This window comes from Bubalus kerabau, chromosome 18, assembly GCF_029407905.1.
Source record: "Bubalus kerabau isolate K-KA32 ecotype Philippines breed swamp buffalo chromosome 18, PCC_UOA_SB_1v2, whole genome shotgun sequence".
Lineage (NCBI taxonomy): Eukaryota > Metazoa > Chordata > Mammalia > Artiodactyla > Bovidae > Bubalus > Bubalus kerabau.
Genome location: NC_073641.1, coordinates 43,763,229 through 43,770,450, shown reverse-complemented (window position 1 = coordinate 43,770,450; position 7,222 = coordinate 43,763,229). Strand labels below are relative to the sequence as shown.

The window sequence follows — 7,222 nt, the reverse complement described above, 5'->3', positions numbered from 1 at the left end:
TGTGTGCTTAGTCGCTCAGTTGTGTCCAACTCTTTGCAACCCCATGAACTGGAGCCCGCCAGGCTCCTCAGTCCATGGGGATTTGCCAGGCAAGAATACTGGAGTGGGTCGCCATGCCACCTGCCTTTTATTTCTGTGTCCATTTTAGCTGTTCCAGTCAAGACAGGTGCTAAGATTAGCAAAAGAGACAGTGAGGCCTAAAGATGTAAAATTAGAAAAATAAAACAAGAAAACAGAAGAGATAGACTAGCAATATATTTGTTTTTATAATTGCTTTTTTTTGGCGATTATTAAGTGAAGATATCTGGAAGCAGAAGTATCTGAGGAAGGAGCAAAAATAGCATTTGATTGACTCAGAACGATGCCTTTTCATAAGTAAGCAGAGCAGAACAGAACAAGGGAGGCAATCAGCGGGGGAGTTAGGAGTTCGGAATGAGGATGTGTTGTGTACAAGATGAGAAGCGGGGACGTATCTTACCTAAATAGTCTACAAATTTAGATACAGAGTGACTTGACTGAATTGCAACAAGGTGGGAATGTGGAAGGGGGAACACAAACTCCCAACTTCTGGGGGGAAAGTATCTTTTACATCTGTGCCAAGGTGTACCCTATGACACCCTAAGCCCCAGGAAGAACCTCACATCCTGTCTCTTGTGTGAATCAAAATGAAGTCATTATAAAACAAAACCTATGTATATATGGAACTAAAATAGCTTCTCCTTAGATATGCTGATTGCAAAATACTGGTAACGTTCATCAAAGCTTTACCTCTCTCCCTTCCTCTTTCCTGGTGCCCTAAACACGTGACAGAATTCAGCACCGGACAGAGTTATTGAATCATCTGTATAAATTGTGAAAGTAACAAGGATATCTGGTCTATACTTGCTAGTGTATAAATTAGTTTTTTCCTGCCAAAAACTGTAAAAAATTACCTTGGCAACCAACACTTACTTAGTATAAATGGAAGGCTGAATCAAAGATATAAAATAACGGATCATTTAACCACCTAAATAAATAGAAGGAGAGATAATATATTCCGTATTTTCTCCTCCAGGAGAAAATAATAAATTCTGCCCTGTGGTATGATTATTACAACACTGAAAACAACAAAACACAATTGCCCAAGTTCTAATGCCGTGTTCGTGGATACAGTTAAACACCTGATTTTCAATATAAATGGCATGGGATGACAGATACTTAAACCTTTCTCCCAAGCAAGTATTTTAAAATAGGATGCATCAAACGACAGGCCCATTCTGTGTATTGACTAACCAAAGATTTGGCCTGAGACAGAATAAATATTGCAAATTTTTCATCTAGGTTTAAAATAAAATCTATCACCACTATGACCAAATACTAGAATGTGAGCTAACTTGGCCTCCCTTCCATTTTTAAAGTCTCTCTGTATCAGTGTTTCTACAAGTGTCTTCTGGAAGCCACCCAAGTCACAGTCACTGGCCTACTGGTTAAATGCAGTACCCAGAGCCCCTTCACAGACTCAGCGTACATGGTCTGGGGGGGTGGGGCGGGGATCCAGGGTGGGGGGAGGTGAGGACGAGTACAGATTCAAATTTTCAAATCTCTTGGGGTGCCTTAAACACATTCCAGATTAAGATCTGCTGAATTAATATTTTACTATCATGGTTCTTTAAATTTAAGCCCTTCCTTGGCCTTGGGATGGCTCATTCCAAGGTAAGTTCAGAAATGAAAGATTTAGTAGCCAGGAATTTGCAGAAGAAAGGTAAACAGGAAGTTAGAATCTGTTCTGGAGATCAAATGAACCCACAGAGGCTGGGAGGAAACAGGGAATTAAGCCAGTTGTTAACTAAGGCTCCTCCTCCTTCCCCTGGGAAACATACTTGGAAGAACAACTGAAGAGGAAAGATGGAAAGCAATCTTCAAGATTTCATATGAGTTGGTGATGAAACATCCAATTTTATTTCAGCTGCCTGGTGAGGGTAGATTCTTCTTCACAGAGGGGAAAGCTCAGAGGTAAACCAAAGCCGTGATAGTCCATAGGAATCCACTCAGACTCACCCAGAGAATGCTGTATTCTTTTACCTTATCACTGACAAGACTGTAGCCCAGGATCATACATTTCCCCCCTCAGGTCATTATTTTAATCTTTGTTTTTCCCTAAACCTTAGGTTTTCTAGACCAACCTCCTCCTGCCCATCATGTATATTATGAGCAATAAATTAAAACGGCAACTTGGTTAGACGTGCTAATCTGTGACTAAATATTTAACAAAGGGGCAGAAAAATTTACATTTTGATCTTCAAACACTGGAAAATAAATGCCCTCAATTGTGAGCTTTCCAAATTGGCAAGACTGCAAGGGCAAAACAAAATTTCCATCCGTTTGACTGACCCCTTGAGAGGTGAGCTATTATTAGCAAGCAAGAACTTGCCAGAATCTATCTGGAAAATATCGGACGAAAAGTGATTGAAACGAAAAGTATGTATTTTCAGCTGGTCAGTGGAGCCATGTCTGAATGAGACAGATGATAAAATATTACATATGCATATATAATGTTTATGCCTACACATCATGCATACAATATATCATATAGGTCTATATATTGAATGATTCATTTTAATTCAGCAGATATTTGTTGAATGGCTGTTGAGTTGGACACTAAGCAGTGCTAGGTTTGGGGAACAGAAACAATGAGATCTACATTCTCTTAGCTCCAGGAACTCACAAGTTGGAAATGTGTGGGAAGGATCACTGATTTCTACAACTTCATGCAACCGGACAAAGGTGACATTAGCCACTCGCAGAAAAGAAGCCTTCCTTGAGAAGATGTTTACCTCTTCAGGAGTTCAGCAGACATAGGAGGTGGGGAGTGTCCTTCTGGCAGAAGAAACAGAATTTACAGGTGAGGAGTGCATGGCTAGGATGCAGGGATTGGGAATGGGTTGGGTAAGGGACAGTAGTGCTTATGGTTTGAATGATAAGTTCATGTACATATTGACTCATTCAGCAAACTCTCAGTGGTGTTGAAGGAGATAGGCGCTGGGTACAGAGGCAGAGGAGACATGGCTTGCCCTGTCATGGCTCATGTGATAGGAAGAGAGTGGTGGAATACAGGATGGTGACTGCGAACCAGGCAGAAACCACCAGTCCTGTTTGATTCTAGATGGATTTTTTTTTTGGTGTTCCATTGATACCTTTCTGGGTAATAGCTGCCATTTCATCGAGCACCTCCCAAATGCTATGCTGAGTCGCTAGCTATCAATATGTTACTGCTCATCCTTACAAAACCCCTGCATGAAGCGTAGTTTTTTTTATGTACAGATAGAGAAACTCTGGATGCCTAAGATTGCATTGCTTATAATCCATGAAGCTTGGATTTGTACAGACATTGATCTCACTGACCTGGTAATTATAAATGTTGAAGAACAGCTGAATTCAAGTACTTCCCCACCCTACACCCTGCCAAATATACCATCTCAAAATGACTTGGGACCACTCTGGCCTCTGAGGCTGTGGGACAGCTCTGCAGAATCCTTGCAGGTGATTTATGTCTGTCTGCTCTTCCAAGAGACCAGAGCTTATTGCCTTGCCGGGCAAAGCTGCAGCGACTCCCTGCCCCACCCATCTGTATCCCCCTAAAGCAAAGATTCCAATTACTGCTCTGCAGAAAATGTCAAAAGCATTACTCAACTATTCATTATCCCAGGTTTTGTAATTTTTCATATGTTTTTACTCTTATCTGCTAGCACTTGAAAAAGACCAGCTTTTTCCTCTTAAGGGAGCTTAATTTGCAGAGCTATGCAGTCTCCCTATTATGTTCTTATCACCCTCTCCCTGTGGTAGGCAGAATGACAAGGATGACAAAAAAAGAACCAAAAAATATTTGAAGGCCTTCCTGAAAATCCACGAGAATGAGGAATCCGAAAAGCCAGAGGCTTCTGTTCCTGGAGTGACCTGGAACAAGGCCGAGGGCGGCGGGCATTAACCGTCACAATTCACTCAGCAGGGGCTTTTGGCCCTACTCAACATGACCACCACCCCGAGCCACGGGACTTTGAGGATTTCTTTGAGTGGTTTAACTGGGGGATTAAGCAGCTCTGAGGTGCCAAGAGGTTCCTCTGAAATTCTTGAAATTCTTATTACGAGTGTTAAATTAACTTTGGTATCCCAAAGACCAGAGGCCAAGGGTGGCTTGGGGTGGCTTAGTCCTCCCCGTCCCCCCCCCCCGCCCCAACTCCCGTCTCCTTTGGCCTCTCTGCCCCATTTTTGTATTATACAGCGCTTCGCATTTCTCTCAGTGCCGTGTAAAGTGCTGTGCAAAGGCCACTTCCAGTCCCCTAGCTCCCGCTCTTCCACCTAGATGGCGCCCCAAGCCCCGCCATCTGGAAATTCTGAGCTGCCATCTCGCTCCATCCTTTCCTCCCCAGGATACCCAGATTTCCGAAGCCAGCGCCCGGGGGGCTCCGAATTCACCCGCAGGGACTCTCTGCCCGCGGGAGTGCGGGGCTCGGGGGAATCCCCGCCCACCTGGTCATTCCTGCAGGGGAATCCCCGCCCCCCGTCCCTGTCACTCCAGGAAGGGAGTTCCCGCCCCTCGAATCTACCAGAGGGAGGGAATCCCCGCCCATCCAGGAGGCTCGGCAGAGCCCCAGCGCCGCGCAGCTGGGAGAGCCGGGCTAGGAGCGGGCTCTCGGCGCCGGTGCTTGCGGCCCGGGGCAGCGGGGCGCGGGAGGTGGCTGCGGCGGGGAGCCGCCGGGCTGGGGACGCGCCGGGCCGGGGACGCCCGAAATTGCGCCTCCCGTGGTTGCGGGCGAGCCGCGGCACGGCGGCTCTCGGCAGGCGCGGCAGTGGCACCGGCGGTGGCAGCGGCGGTGGCAGCGGCGTGGGGACCCACCGGGCGGCGCCTGGGTCCGGACGCGCGAGGAGCAGCCTCCGCCAAGCCGCGTGCAGGTGAGGCGACCGTCCCGCTGCGGCCGGGACGTGGGGTTTCGGGTGGGTGGGGGTGGGGAGAGGTGAGGCTTGGCACCCCCGAAACCTCGTGCGCCCAGGAAAGTTTAGTGACAAATCCAGGTGCCGGAATCCCAGCCCCAGGGAGGCGATGAGTAGGGGCGCGGAACCCCGGTCCCACACTGGGCGGTGCAAACTCCGGGTTCATCCGGCCAGGGGCAGGGAGGACGCGGCCGCGGGAAGAGGGCCCGACGGAACGGTCTGGGGACAGCGGGGACAACCCGAGACGCACTGCCGGCCACATTCAGGACAGGGCCTGAAGCCCCTGCCCGGGCGCGCGCCCCGGATCCCCATCCCCCGGGCATCGCCAGGTCTCCTCTCGGGCGGAGGTACTCAGGTGCTCTGGCCTCAGGTGCTGCCTTGGGGATCAAGGCAGCACCTGAGCACCTCCCGCGCCTACTCATCTCTTGCCCCCTTCCTGCCTGGAGAGGAGACACGCGGCGCCAGGGCAGGGCGCGGGAAGAGCAAGGGCATCTTTGGGAGGTACTGGTGTCTGCCAGAGAGATGGGGAACTGCAGTTGGGAAAATCCTGCTGGGCCTTCTCTCCCTGTGAAGTCCAGGTCCTCCGCAAACCTGGCCTTCTTTCTCCTCTTTTCTCTCTCCCTCGCTTTCCAATGTATGTTGAGGTTTTAGATCTTTGGGCTGGTTGTCTTCCTGCTGTGCTGAATTGGGTGCGGGAGGGTCTAGGGTCCCTGGCTGGAGTTCCAGAAGCTTGTCCTCAGCAGCCCTCATCTGTGCCAAGACTTTGATAAGGGGACACTGGAGTGTGACGAGGACAAGGTCTGGCACAGGCTGGAATGGCAGGCATGAGGGCATTCCACAGCTGCAGACGTGCCCTGGGACTGGAGGTGGAGGAGTGCTGGGGAAAGGAGCAGCTTCTTGCAGCTTGCGCAGGCTCTTACCTCTTACCATCTGAGCCACCAGGGAACCCCATGGTGGCTCAGATGAAAAAAAAAAAATCTGCCTGCAATGCAGGAGACCTGAGTTTGATCCCTGGGTCTGGAAGATCCTCTGGAGAAGGGAATGGCATCCCACTCCAGTATTCTTGCCTGGAGAATTCCATGGACAGAGGAGCCAGGCGGTCCACAGTCCGTGGGGTCGCAAAGAGTCAGACACGACTGAGCCTTTCACAGAGGCCAAGCGCTTTGTATGGATGTGTTTTTCTTGACAAGTCATGATGGAGGTGGTTACAGGAACTCGTACTCTGGGTCTGCTTTTACAAGAGCCCCCGCTGGACCTTCCGTGCTGTTGGTCCTTCCCCAGTGAGACCTCCCCAGCTCAGTCTGCTCTGAACTTGGGCTCTAGGGACCTGGTTTTCTACCTACACTAGGGTTAGCTTTTCTGGTCTGTGACTTCTGAGTGGGGATCGAGTAGGAACCAGCTGGCAGATGTGGTGTAAGACGTCTGCTTTTAGGGGCAGAATAGAGTGTCCCAGAACATACCGTTGCCTGGAAGTGGTAGTTTTAGCTTCCTCAATTCCTTCTTCCACTAGAATGGGCCCCAAACCTGCTACTCCACTAATAACCACAGTCGGGGGGCGGTGTGGAGTGCAGAGAGAGATGTAGGAGTAAGGGAGTGGCAGGTGCTGAGAAAGGAAGAATCAGAACCGTGTAAAGTACGTAAAATGAAAGTGAAATCCCTCAGTCGTGTTGGACTCTTTGCAACCCTGTGGACAGTAGCCTACCAGGTTCCTCCGTCCATGGGATTTTCCAGGTAAGAATACTGGAGTGGGTTGCCATTTCCTTCTCCAGGGGATCTTCCTGACCCAGGGATTGAACCCAGGTCTCCCACATTGAGGGCAGATGCTTTACCTTCTGAGCCACCAGGGAAGCCCCATGTAAAGTGCAGAAATGTACTTTAACATAGTTAGGGCTGCCCTGGCTCAGAGGTAAAGAATCCACCTGCAGAGCAGGACACACAGGAGATGTGGCTTCAATCCCGGGTCAAGAAGATCCCCTGGAGGAGGGCATGCCAACCCACTCTAGTATTCTTGGCTGGAGAATCCCCATGGACAGAGGAGCCTGGTGGGCTGTGGTCCACAGGGTCACAAAGAAGTGGACATGATTGAAGCAACTGACACTAACATACATAGTTATGAAGCGACTGAATTAACTAACATAGTTAATATGATCCTGGAAAAATACTGAATTCTGCTTTAAATCTCTATCATTGAAATTGATTTTGCATGCACTTAAGTCAGTTTACTATTTAAGGAAACATAATAATTTCTCCATTC

At 49.1% G+C, this 7,222-nt stretch overlaps 1 protein-coding gene across 1 annotated transcript in view; it reads left to right on the top strand.

The window, feature by feature from the left end:
• Positions 1–4,613: 4,613 nt before the first annotated feature.
• The window catches only part of LOC129633358 (PDZ domain-containing protein 2-like), a 171,851-nt gene continuing 169,242 nt past the window's right edge, over positions 4,614–7,222 (top strand). The window contains exon 1 of the mRNA XM_055555304.1: positions 4,614–4,929. The gene's annotated coding sequence lies outside the window, so the exon portion shown is untranslated. The remainder of the gene's footprint in view (positions 4,930–7,222) is intronic.